We start from the raw sequence: 13,132 nt of genomic DNA on the forward strand, positions 1-13,132 counted from the left end.
TACAAATGCACATAAACAGATTGTCTAGTCCCTGTAGAGAAGAGAATCATGAACCTACTGGCACCATGCCTAATACCAGGCATGGGTTAGATAGGTATAAAGCACCCCAGTATTGAGCTGGGGAGCAGTGGAACTGTGTTCTCTGGAATGACGGATGGAGCTCCATCCAATACTTTTGGGATGAGTTGGGAATTGGGGATGAGGTGGGGCGTTGAAAATCCAACATCCTGACCCCAGTAACACTGTTGTCACTGAATACAATCAGATCCTCACAGCAATGCTCCAAAATCTAGCAGAAGGCCTTCTTTGGACAGTAGAGACAGTTACCCCATCAAAAGCAGGATCAACTCTTTTAAAATACCCTTGATTTCAGAAGAAACAATGAATGAGAAAGTGTCCCAATACTTTTGTCCACAACTTCTCAAATCATCCCAAAAGTGTCGAATGGATGCCTGGCAATAGGCATGGTGCCAGTAAGTTCATTCTTATCTGCTCCAGAGAGTCCTAATGTAGTGGCAATACTTCTCGACAGTGCACATCTGTGTCAGCAATGGGTGCAGCTAAAGTACCTGAAAGCATTCATTAGAAGAGGTGTCCACAAATATTTGGACATATAGTGTGAATGTGACTGTTACTAGTTCGGCAAAGTAAAATGACACAAATCCTGCAAAGATTGCCTGTTGGGTTAGCGCACTATGAGTGTTTGTGAATCTGGGTGCGTTGGATACGTGTGTGTGTGTGTGTGTGTCCTGGGCTGTTTAAGGCTCTGTGCTGAACGCTGGCCGTCATGCTGAGTTTATCTGTGCATGCGTCCGGAACGTGTAGCCTCACGCTGGGGTCTCCCCACTAATCAAATATGTATTACTTACAGAATAACATGGAAGCAGTGCAGCGGTGCAAGACACACACGTCCACACAGACAGACGCACACACACACACACAAGTCACACAAGTGTGACTCTACACAGAGCATATCTGTCTATCTTGATTTGCAGTATCCATTACTTTAAAGAAGATAAAGACGGGGACACTGTCTCACTGAGCCCGTAACATGATGCCTTTTCAAATACCTCTTAATCCTCACTATGTGTGTGTACATGGATCCGCTGGATGTGCATAGATGAATAAGAATGATGGAATATTCCATTAGACGCACTTAGGAGCACACACAAAACGTAGCTCGCTAATAATGAATGAAATCTACTAGGTGCCAATTAACCCTTAGAAGTTGCAAATGAAGTTGTAATTTTGCCTTTCATTTCCCATTTCAACACTGTCAAAAACCAACTTAAAGTGATACACTGATGGATTACAGAGGATTACATACATGCTGAGTAAATCTTAGTAAATAAGCCTCAACTGAAATTTCTTCAATATTTTGTATGATGTTTCCGTCCCTTTTTATTTCCATATACAGGTTAGGACCACGGGGGAAGGCCTCCCTATTATACTCCAGACCAATGACTGTGTAAAACATCTTCAGGACAGCGCAGCATGCCTCAAAAGTGAAGCCACCACAGGTCTACTGCCTCTGCTGGATGGCCCAACAGCGGTTCGGCAAGCTGCCACTGTTGGGCCCTTGAGTGGGCACCACAGTGATAGCTGCCCCCCGCTTTGGGCATGTGTGCTCACTGTCCCGGGGTGTATTTGATCACTAGTGTGTATGTGTGTCTATACTGCATGGATGGGTTGAAGGAGGATGCCAAATTCCATACACTATACTGTTATTACACATACACTACATGTCCAAATGTTTGTGGACACCCCTTCTAATGAATGCATTCAGCTATGCTAAGCTGCACCCATTGCTGACACAGTTGTGCTAATGCACTGAACAGACCCTCTGGAGCAGATAAACGAAAACCTATTGGTGCCATGATTAATGTCAGGCGTGGGCCAATAACAGCATTGAGCTGTGGAGCAGTGGAACTGTGAGGTGGTCATCCAACATCCCGACCTGACTAATCCTTTTGTTGCTGAATGCAATCAAATCCTCACAGCATTGCTTCAAAATCTAGTAGGAAGTCTGCTCTGGACAGTAGAGAAAAATACTCCAACAAAAGCAGGATAAACTCCTGTAATACTCCGGATTTCAGAAGAAAGAGGGAATGTGTAGGTGTCCCAATACTTTTGTCCATATGGTGTATATGTTACAGTTTCTATGTGGCAGTGGATATAAACCTTAATATAAACATATAGAAGCCTACAACACGTAAACTCCAGATGACTGTAATTAGATAAGGTCAGATACGGCTGATGTTACGTCGCTGCTACGCTTTGTCTGTTGAAGACTGCGTCCAGACTGCAGTAATGAGTTTCCTTCTGTGGGAAATCTGTGTGTGTGTGTGAGAGAGAGAGAGAGAGAGAGAGAGAGAGAGAGAGAGAGAGAGAGAGTCCAAGTCGGTATTATGTAATCTCCAGGCTCTCGGACCCTCCCACAGTTCATCACATCTGTGCGATGCAACTGCTTACATATGTGATGATCTCATCTGCATGGGACGTCCCAATCCGGGTGACCTCATCAGCGCCCTGCACGCACGGATCAGCGTCGAGCACTGACCACATCTCTGCAGACGCTTGACCTCTGACCCAGACAGGGCCTGACTATTGCGCATCAGGGATCAAAGGAATGTACATATTGTGCCAGAATTTCCTTTGAGTGTGTGTGTGTATCAGGATGTGTGTGAGAGTGTGTGTTTATGTAAGTGTGTGAGTTTGCCTCACTATCCCAAACTACGCGGGCCTGTGATGTCACAGTTTTGCTGAGCAGTAAGTTCTTACCCACAGACCCCCGAGACAAATGGGAAAAAGACAAATGGGAAAAGTTCTTACCCTCACACACGCACTTGTGTGCACACACACACACACACACACCCACACTCACACACACATGCAGGCCTTTAAGTACAGAGGCCTTCAAACACACTTAAACCACACAAACAGCTTAAAGAAAGGATGCTCACGCAAGGGCCACTACGGCTGACGTTGGCCGGCCCGCGCTTTCTTTTCTCTCCTCCGCTTGACTTTCACTTCGTCATCGCGATCCACTCACACATTCACACACACACACGTACACACATACGCATGCACCACAGACAGTGGGCCACTGGGCTTACGGCCTGCAGACCACAATCTGGGCAAGAGTCCACCTGACTACAGGAAACTGGGAAGTAAAAAAAAACACCAAAAAGGCCTTTCAAGGGTATTGTGGTGGCTGACCACTGTGAGCAATCTGGACAGGACGGATAAACGAAAAGTGTGTCAGCACTCACTTACACTTCAAATAAATCTTTCTGTTATCTTCTGTTGCACTGTGCTGATTTGTGCAATTTAAAGAGCCCATAGCCTGAAAACCTCATCTCCCTGAACCTGCAATGCCATAGAGGAACCAGCTTTGTTTCCAGTGAAGAACCATGTTTGTAGTAGAGATGTGAGAGAGTGTGTTATAACAGTTCTCTAGCAATTTAACGGTTCTTTACGCTCACATATGCCCAAAAGTTTGTGGACACCCCTTCTAATGAATGTATTCAGCTACTTTAAGTTACACCCATTGCTGACACAGATGTGCAAATGCATACACACAGCTTGTTCAGTCCCTGTAGAGACGTATTGCCAATAGAATAGGACTCTTTGGAGCAGATAAAAATCTTTTGGCACCGTGCCCAATGCCATACGTGGGCTAGATGGGTATAAAGCCCCCCCCCCCCCCCCCCCCCCCAGCATATAAATTTGGATTACATAATGATGTGAGTAATAATTGGAGCATATTGAACACATTATAAGAGAGTTACCCAATATGCCTTCACATATGTGTTTGTGTGTATGTGTGTGTGTGTGTGTGTGTGAGAGAGAGAGAGAGAGAGAGAGAGAGAGAGAGAGAGAGAGCCTGTGAGTCTATGTTTTTGGTGCCTGAGAAGTTGGCTATAATAAATGTGATCTGACAGAAAGAGTCTGAAAGCAAAAGTCAGTCTGGGGCATAAAGTGAGCACATAAATACACACACACACACACACACACACACACACACACACATACACACTTGATTGTCCCTCAAAACACAGCCCAAGGGAAACAAGTGTAAGTCATGACAGAACATAGCAACTAAATGAGAGACCCTGGGCTGCCATAAAACCCCTCAAATGTATATTCCTCATAAGCAATCCTCATCCAAACACTGCTACACACACATACACACAAACAAACCCATATCAGGTCATGGGGTTTCCTCTGTCTGGAGGACAGAGCTTAACAGCAAAATATCAGTTTTGGCCATAAAGTGAGCAACACACACACACATGCATACAAACACACACACACAACAGCATTGAGTCTGGTGGATCATCTACTTGCCACCATGAACACCCAAAGCTGTGTGCTCAGACAAGAATCTCTAAATACTGCAGTGGATGAGAAAAGAAAGAGAGCCTTAGGGGTCTAAGGTGGTTTTTGATGATGGTCAGGTGGTTGGAAAGGTGGTCATTCGTGAAAAAAACCTACCCTTCACTGGTAAGCCTGCTGATTAAGCAGTTCTTGACCATGTTTCATATGTGTTTGATGAACTAAATGATCTGGCAGCATCACCAACTTCAAGGGAAAGCCTGAAAAACTGATGGGCTAGTTTGGTAAAGCTGGTCAACCAGCTTGGTCATGCTGGTCTTGCTGGTCAAGCAGCCTGGTAATGCTGGTTGACCAGTGTGGTTTAAGTGTGTCATGCTAGTCAACCAGCTTGGTCATACTGTTTGTCTATGTCATGTTGCAAATCGGACTACAGATTTCTCCTGTACAACATCCAGAGAATTCGACCCTTCCTCTCTAAAGAGTCGCCCAGGTGCTCGTTCAGTCCCTCGTCACTTCAAGATTTGACTACTGCAACTCCCTTCTGTCTGGTCGTCCTTTGTGCACCATCAGGCCCCTGGATGCAGTGGTGCGGGTCGTCATCAACGTTTCTAAATTCAGCCATGTGTCCAGGCTTTTTTCTGTCCTGGCACCAAAGTGGTGGAACCAACTTCCTCTGGGTGGCCGAACAACAGAGTCACTCACTGTCTTCAAACGCAGACTGAAGACCCTCCTCTTCTAAGATTACTTGGGCGAAGTGTAGAGTTGAGAATTGTGGTCTCCATGCTGACTTTTGTGTTTAATAGATGCTTAAAGGTCTCTTTGGATCTATAAAAACTAGCTAAGGTGTTAAGTCCAGTTCTGTTAAGGTGTTAAGATAAGAGTTTCTGCTAAATGCCTTAAATGTGAATGTAAATGTATGTGAGGGCATAAATATGATGAGTCAAGACTGTTATGTAACAGTTTTGGAGTTTTGGAATTTGGAAATTTGGCCTGTTTTTCAGCTCTATTCTGGTTCTGCTGGATTTACATTCAAATGCAGAAACAACAGTGTAAACACAGTTTTCCATGGATCCATGGATTCCAGGATCACTTTAAAATGCATCATCAGGTTCAGGTAAATACAGTGTTCATATAGTTAAAAGCTACAGTCTTTTTTTTTTTTTTGCAAAAGTTTGGGAGGTCCTGGTAAAATTCTATGTGTTGTTGATTTTGTAAGAAAAAACTTCTGCACATTCTAAAGCCTAATTATGCTTTACTTCCTCAATTGAACATATTGCACAAAAGATGTATGGGTGCAAATATAACGGTATACTTAATATGTTTTTCGTTCAGTGTGTTAAATTACATAAATATATATGGATTGTGTCTAAAATGAGCAGATTTATTCTTTGCTTTACTAAAAAAACTTTAGTATTTTGGGGCTAACTGATTTTGGTTTAATTTTTCAGAACTTGTTAACTACATTACATTTACAGCATTTAGCTGATGCTTTTCATCAGAGTGAAATACAAGGTTACAGAGGTGGGCCCCTATAGTGTTAAGAGTCTTGTCCAAGTAGTCAAATACGTGGCTCACTGGCTCGTAGCAGGGTTATCCATTGTGCCACATCAACCATCCTAGCATCCTGCCTCTAGCATAAAAAGAGTCTACAGAAATCTATTGTAATAATGTATGTGAAAGAATTAACCTTCAGACAGAAGATGCATCGGTTCAATTTCATTGGAAAAATATTGACTTATTGCTTTAAACGTTTTTAAATAGAGACAGGCCGTTGTGTGGGTGTGTATGTGAGTGTGTGTGTTGAGTGTGTGCTCATTGCTCTGCTAACTTTCTCATCCATAATGGATCTGTAGCTGAGATTCTGTGTCAAACAAATCCTCTCAAATGTACTTTTCATGTTAGGCCGTCTGCCGGAGCTGTCTGCCATAAAATGCGACACCTGCATCCTGTTACCTGATACACAAACACACACACACACACACACACACACACACACACACACACACACACACACTCACACACAGAGCCTCTTATGTGTTACATAAATCAACATATAGTATTACAGCACTGTCTCACAGTTCTGGCTTGGGAATCACCCCAGGTTTTGTTTCTTCCCCTTATGGACAGAGCGTCAAATATTTTCATTAATTTGGCTTCTAAAATGATGACAGTTAAAACCCAAACAACTATACTGTGTTAAACAAGGTCATACAGTTTCACATGCACTCATTGTCCACTTTATCAGAAACATTAACATGACAAGACTGTTGCGACCAGATGAGCTGGTCTGAGTATTTCTAGAACTGGTCATTTCCTGAGATTTTCATCTAATGATGAAAAAAAACATACAGTCTGGCGTCAGAAACACCTTATTGATGCACAAAAGCAATCTCAGAATGCCCAACATGTCCAACCTGGAGGCGGATGGGCTGCAACAGCAGAAGAGCATGTCGGGTTCCACTTCTGTCAGCCCAGAACAGAAAGCTGAGGCTGCAGTGAACACAGGCTCAACAGTCCAGACTAGTGGAGGTGGTCTAATGGGGTGAGCAATGTTTTCTTGGCATACTTTGGGCCTGTTAATACCAATTAATCATCATCATTTGAATGCCACAGATTATTTGAGAATTGTTGCTAACCATGTGCATCCCTTCATGAGCACAATTTGCCCATCTTCTAATGGCTACTTCCAGCATCAATCCAGCAATGTCATCTCAAACTGCTTTCATGAACATGATGGTGAGTTCAGTGTTCTTCAGTGGCCTTCCCAGCCACCTCATCTGAGTTCAATAGAACATCTTCGAGATGTGGCAAAACGTCAGATTCACTGCATGAAAGTGCCCCCGAACGTTCTGCAGGAACTGCATGATGCCATAAAGCCAACATGAACCAGGATCTCAAAGGGATGCTTCCGACATCTAGTGGAATCCATGCCACACAGAATTGAGGCTGTTTTAGGAGTAAAATGAGGCCCTGCTCAGTTTTAGTGTGGTCAGTTTGGGATTACTTTACAGCCCAACCTGGTTTAAAGCAAGTAGGAGATGATTTAGCTCAGGTCTGCAGTTTGTAATACCCACTGTCAGAAGCATCCATTACTTGTCAGCAGCATAAGTCTCGTAGCTGCCATGCAAAACTAGAGAAGCGAACTTCAGACACCACACATGCCTTGGCTCTTCTGCTACTCTTAAGGTGAGTGAGCCAAACTGTCTCTTTAAAACTCTTCACTGGCAGCGCAGAGTCTAAATGTGTGTGAACATTTGTAAGCGCTCTCAGTGTGAAAATGCGGGCCATATGATGGCCGAGCGCGTGGCATGGTGCAGATGACACAAGTAGCGCCTCCAAATAGAGCTGGCGAGGCTAAAAATAGGCCCGGTCTAAAAAAAAAGCAGCTTCTACACAGCCGCCCTATCACTTTACTCCTCTGAAAAAAAGAGAGAGAGGAAGACTAGAAAAGGAGGGAGGGAAGGAGGGAAAGCATAGGGTACAGTCGGCCTGTCCTCTTGTTTAACAGTTTCATTATGTGCCGAGTGCGTCACTACTAGCTGGAAAAAAAGAAGGGGGAAAAAACTAGGACAAAAAGGAGGGAAAAAGAAAGAAAGGGAGGGAAAGAAATAGAGGGAGGGAGTAGTTGGCAGGGGAACTGTTACCAGAGGGGATTACTGGGGTTCGACATACAAGAGGCCTAGACTCACTGTGTGTGTAGAGAGTGAGTGTATACTGTATATTAAAGGGCTGGCTCTCGGCTGATTATGTAAGATGGTGTATTGTATGTAGCGTGAGTTTCCTTTCCTTTCCTCTCTCTCTCATTCCCTCTTTCCTCTGACTCTCTCCATTTGTCTCTCTTCCTCACACTCCCTAAGTGTCTCTCTGTCTCTCTCCTTTTCTTTCCTCCACCCTCTCTGTCTTTCTGTCTTCATCTCCTCTCTCTCTCTCTCTCTCTCTCTCTCTCTGTTTCTTTCTCACTCACTCACCATCTCTCACTCTAAGTTGCAGTCTCTCTCTTTTGTCTATCTCTCTCTCACTCACTCTGTCTGTCTGACTCTCTCCATCCTTCTTTTCCTGTCTTTCTATGTTTCCTGTCTCTCTCTCTCTCTCCCTCTATGTCTCTCTTTCTCTCCCTTGCCTCGCTCTTATTTCCTTTCTTACTCGCCCTTACTTCTCCCTCCATGTCTTTCATTCTCTCTCTCTCTCTCTCTCTCTCTCTCTCTCTCTCTCTCTGTCTTTCTCTAATTTAGAGTGCATTACCTGGGTTCACCTTACAAAGGGCTTGGTGTGTGTGTGTATGTGTGTGTGTGTGTGTAAAGAGAGTGAGAGAGTCTCTACATCAATGTACTCCTCTGTATGGATTATATAAGAAGGTGTACGTAGCCCAACAACACCCCCCCCCCCCCCCATCCCCAACTCTCTATTACTCCCTCGCCCACTCATGCCATTCACATCTTGGTTGTTCTCCAGGTCTGACTCTGGTTAACTCCTGGGCGTCTAGGTGTGTTACTCAGTGGTTATTCTGGGGTGTGTTACTCACTACTACTGGGGATTACTCACTACTATCACACTACCAGGCACGTTATGACATCGGAGGAGAGTTTAGGGAGTTAAACGAGGAGCGTGTGTTCTCTGGCACAGGCCGCTTTTTGTGAGTGCTTTCCCCTCTCTCCTATCACATGGCCCTCAAACCACTTCCTCCTTCAGTGACATCATCAAAGATGGCCCACTGCCCCTGATGCTGTCACCGAAGTGGTGACTCTGCGCCAGGCCTTGCTCTCTTGTCTCTCTCTCTCTCTTCCTCTCTCTCTCTCTCTCTCTCTCCCTTTTTCCACTCCTCCGCTCCGGCCCGTCCTCGCGTCTGCTCTTGCACACACACAGGGAGTGTGTGACGCAGCTGGGCTTGGTCAGGCTCCCATGGCCTGGTTCTCAGAGGCAGAAACTGACTGGACCCTTTGTTTCGGCGCTGGAGTTAAAAATAAAAGCAGGAGGGAAGAGTTTGGCGAACTGTGCGGCCAGCATTAGCGATACGTTACACTGCCGTCTGGGGAATACGGGCCCCCTTTTTTTTTTTACACACAAAACACTAACGCGCATGCATATACGCACACACACATGCACACACTCCCCTCTCCGAGGAACTGGGACGGTGAACCCCGAGTGAACTCGGATGGGAAAAACATCTGAGCGCGACGGGCCACAATGCGCTTTGGCCGAGGCCCAGGCAGCATGTTCCACAAAGCCACCACCTCATGACGGAACAGTTGTGTCATATTGCGTAACACGCAGACAAATAAACACACACGCATACGTGGAAAGACCTACTTCTACTCTCTTGAGTTTGGGCGATTATATGTCCAAACTGGTTTAATATCAGGTTCTGTGTTGTATTCCATGAGGTTTGGTCTGAAAATCCGTCTGCTGATGCAAACCATCTAAAGCGTTTGAGGACACCTCGTTTTTTGGAATCTTTTTTAACCCTAGCAAGACGCTCAGGAAAAAGAATAGGCCTCCACTGCCCAGAAGGTTTACCCTTGTAAAAGGACTCCGTAAAAGATTCTGTCATAGGCTACTTGTTTTTAAGCTATGAGCAATGACAGCCTTTGACAGCTAACTATTAGGGCTGTCAAAGTTAACACAGTAATAACACATTAACGCAGACTCACTTTAATGCAGTTAAACAAAATTAGCTCCATTAACGCAGGCCCTTTTTGACCCTATGAATTTAGCCATTCTAGCCTTAAAGTGAACCAGATTTAATTAGAAGTCGCTCTTCGTTCTTTAAGTCTGTGAGCAATGGAGAACGGCCTGGAGAAAACGTTTCTAGGTGGCGGAAAACTAAGGCTATGTATAGCATTAGCTCTAATAATATATGGCAAACCACACTCCAAATAATGGCCAGGTCAACCTCCAGATTAATCATAGTGATTAACAGTGACAAACTACACAAGGTCATGCGACCTTTAAGGTCATGCCCTACTAACTATTTATCCATACCTTAAAATAGGGTAATAGTATGAAATCATCACAGAGTAAAGTGGTCCCTATATATACAGTTTACCCTTAGCTTGCCTTGATCGGATGGTCCCCCATGTAACGTTTTTGCCCTGAGGCTACATTCCTCAGTTAACCACTGCCATCCACATACCCATGGTCCCCCTACTCGTTAAATGAATAGGCCCTGGTGCTATGATCTTCATGTGGAATGATGTATGAGAACTAGCTGACATGTAAGTAAACTAGCAAACCACTGCTATCCACATTATACTCAAAAGGTCTCCCACTTATGAAATGCATTGATGTAAGGTAACTAGTTAATTGCTAGCTAACTACCTAACCTGTATTTAGTTTTTATTTATTTTTAAATATTGTAAAAATATTTAAATCAGTTTATTATTATAAACGATCCATGGTTTCTCCAAGCAGAACGAGCCCTGGGGCTACAGTCATCGTATAGATGGATGTTATCTAGCTGGCTACCCGGTATCCAACAGAACATATGATATGATTTGGACCACGGCCAACAGACTGCATTGCTATAGACAGTCACGGGGGTGATGTCAGTCAATGGCACCGTTTGTTTCCAGTTTTCATTTCTGCTCCTCAAACTACATTCAAGCTGTAGTTTAGCTACACTATTGAAATGTCAGTGTGGATTTATATATTTAATCACACATTGTATCAAACACACACCTTACATCGTGTATCAACCTGCTTAAGTCTATTGTTGGTGTCTGTCAAATGCCATAAGCCACAGTGCACATGCATGAGTTAAAAAATGGATGATTTATATGAACAAAAGCTTATTATACTACTACTTTCCCTACTAATTAAATTAGTATTCAATTAAAACACTAAAAAAACAGTGTGTGTGAGTGAGAGAGAGAGAGAGAGAGAGAGAGATAGGGAGAGAGAGGGAGAGAGAGGTGACTCTGCATCTCCAAAGCATGGCAAGCTACTGGAATACCCTCAGTGGCATGAAGATTCACACTTGATATGTTCCCTCTAACCCCCCACCTTCATACACACTCACACACACCCCGAGACCTCCAGAAGGAATGTCTCAGCTCTGTGAGGTTAAGTAGGATTAGTTCACCACCCCCCACCACCTTCCACCCTGGGGGGAAGAATCAGGTGCTGCTACACCATGCAGTGAGATGAAAAAAGAGCCAGATATATCAGCAGGCCAACTACTCCCGTACACACACACACACACACGTGGGGGATATAGTTACAGTACATTATATGCAGCCGTCTTTTTTAAGACTGTAATTCTGGCACTGAGCAGGACGCTGTAATTTACCCAGTGACTGTAGGGACACTGTCAAGGGAAAGTTCTCTCCCCCTCCCCCTCCTCGTTCTCTCTTTCAGAGCCTGACACACACACACACACACACACACACACACACAGATAAAAATGATTTTATGAGTTGAGGAGACAACATAGGAGAGGTCCCAATACAGATACATCTGATGGCTGTTAAAGTTTTAAAACATGCTGTTCATGTCTAAGATTGTACAGTCTGGATTTTGAAACCAAGCTGAAAATCATTCAACTGTGGTCATGAAGTTTACATTTGACATATCAAGTATTATTTTAACATGCCCGTATGATTTAAGAATAATGAAAAACATTGAGAAACCTGCATGTTCCTGAGCATTCCCATTAATATATATATTTAAATGTATTATTTATTTGTTTATTTATTTATTGGAGGACCCCCTCCCACGCAGATCATGTGGTCTGTGTGGGATACGTGGAGGTTTAGGCCATATACTCATATAAAAAGAATAATTTTTAAAATAAATATTTTTTAAAGCAAGGGCAGTGGTGGCTCAGCGATTACAGCACCAGGCTACTGATGGCAGTTTTGTGGGTATGACACCTGGGCTTGGCAAGCTGCCAGTGTTGGGCCCTTGAGCAAGACCTTAACCCGCCGGGTGCCTGCGTGCTCACTGCCGCTGTGTGTGTTTGCTCACTAGTGTGTATGTATGTGATCACTGCACAGAGGTTAAACACTAAAGGTAATTATGGTTGTCTTGTCGTACCTTAAACTAAAGAGTCCACTGAAATATAATAGGGAGAGTAGCATCGCTGTAATTACCACTCTAGGCTCTGCACACTGCTAACAGCACTGTGTATCTTTGGTGAAGCGGGCATGACAACACTCTCTGTACGATTACTCTACATGCTTCTTTCATTTTCAGTCATGGTTCTGTTTCTCTCAGCATGTCCAGAAAAGTGTGTCCTTTAGAGGTGGCTCAAAGCACAAATTCCACTTCCCGACTGAAGGGGGAACCCAGGAGCAAGAAATGGCAATGCCAGCTATTAACATTTAGCACACTTATTGGATCAGGCTAAACAAGTGATTCTAGCAGTGTGTTAGCTGCAATACAGTTAAACATTTTTGGGTCACTACAATGTATTTTGTATTCCTTGTATTCCTCAGTAAAAGACCATGGAAATGAGTTGACACAGTAGTTATCCAAATATTGAGTCCTGGTTAGGATACTGCTATTATCACCCTCACTGAAATATCTAGGACTTCTTGGAAGTCTTTTTTTGATAAATCTGGTTCTACTCATTGGAAATCACAGCATGATAGGTTGATTCTCTGGCAGTTGCTAACTGTGTTGGTGGATAGGTCTTCAGTTCTACCACTGAAGTCCCATCTAATGGCAAATCTTGTTTAGTTGTATCTACCTAGAAATCACTGAGGAAAAATGAATGGACATGTTCTGTTTGATATTTCACATATTTACCTCTTTTGTTGCCAACCAAAATCATATATTTTTGAATTCCCAAAAAGGA

This window comes from Salminus brasiliensis, chromosome 1 (assembly GCF_030463535.1).
Source record: "Salminus brasiliensis chromosome 1, fSalBra1.hap2, whole genome shotgun sequence".
NCBI lineage: Eukaryota > Metazoa > Chordata > Actinopteri > Characiformes > Bryconidae > Salminus > Salminus brasiliensis.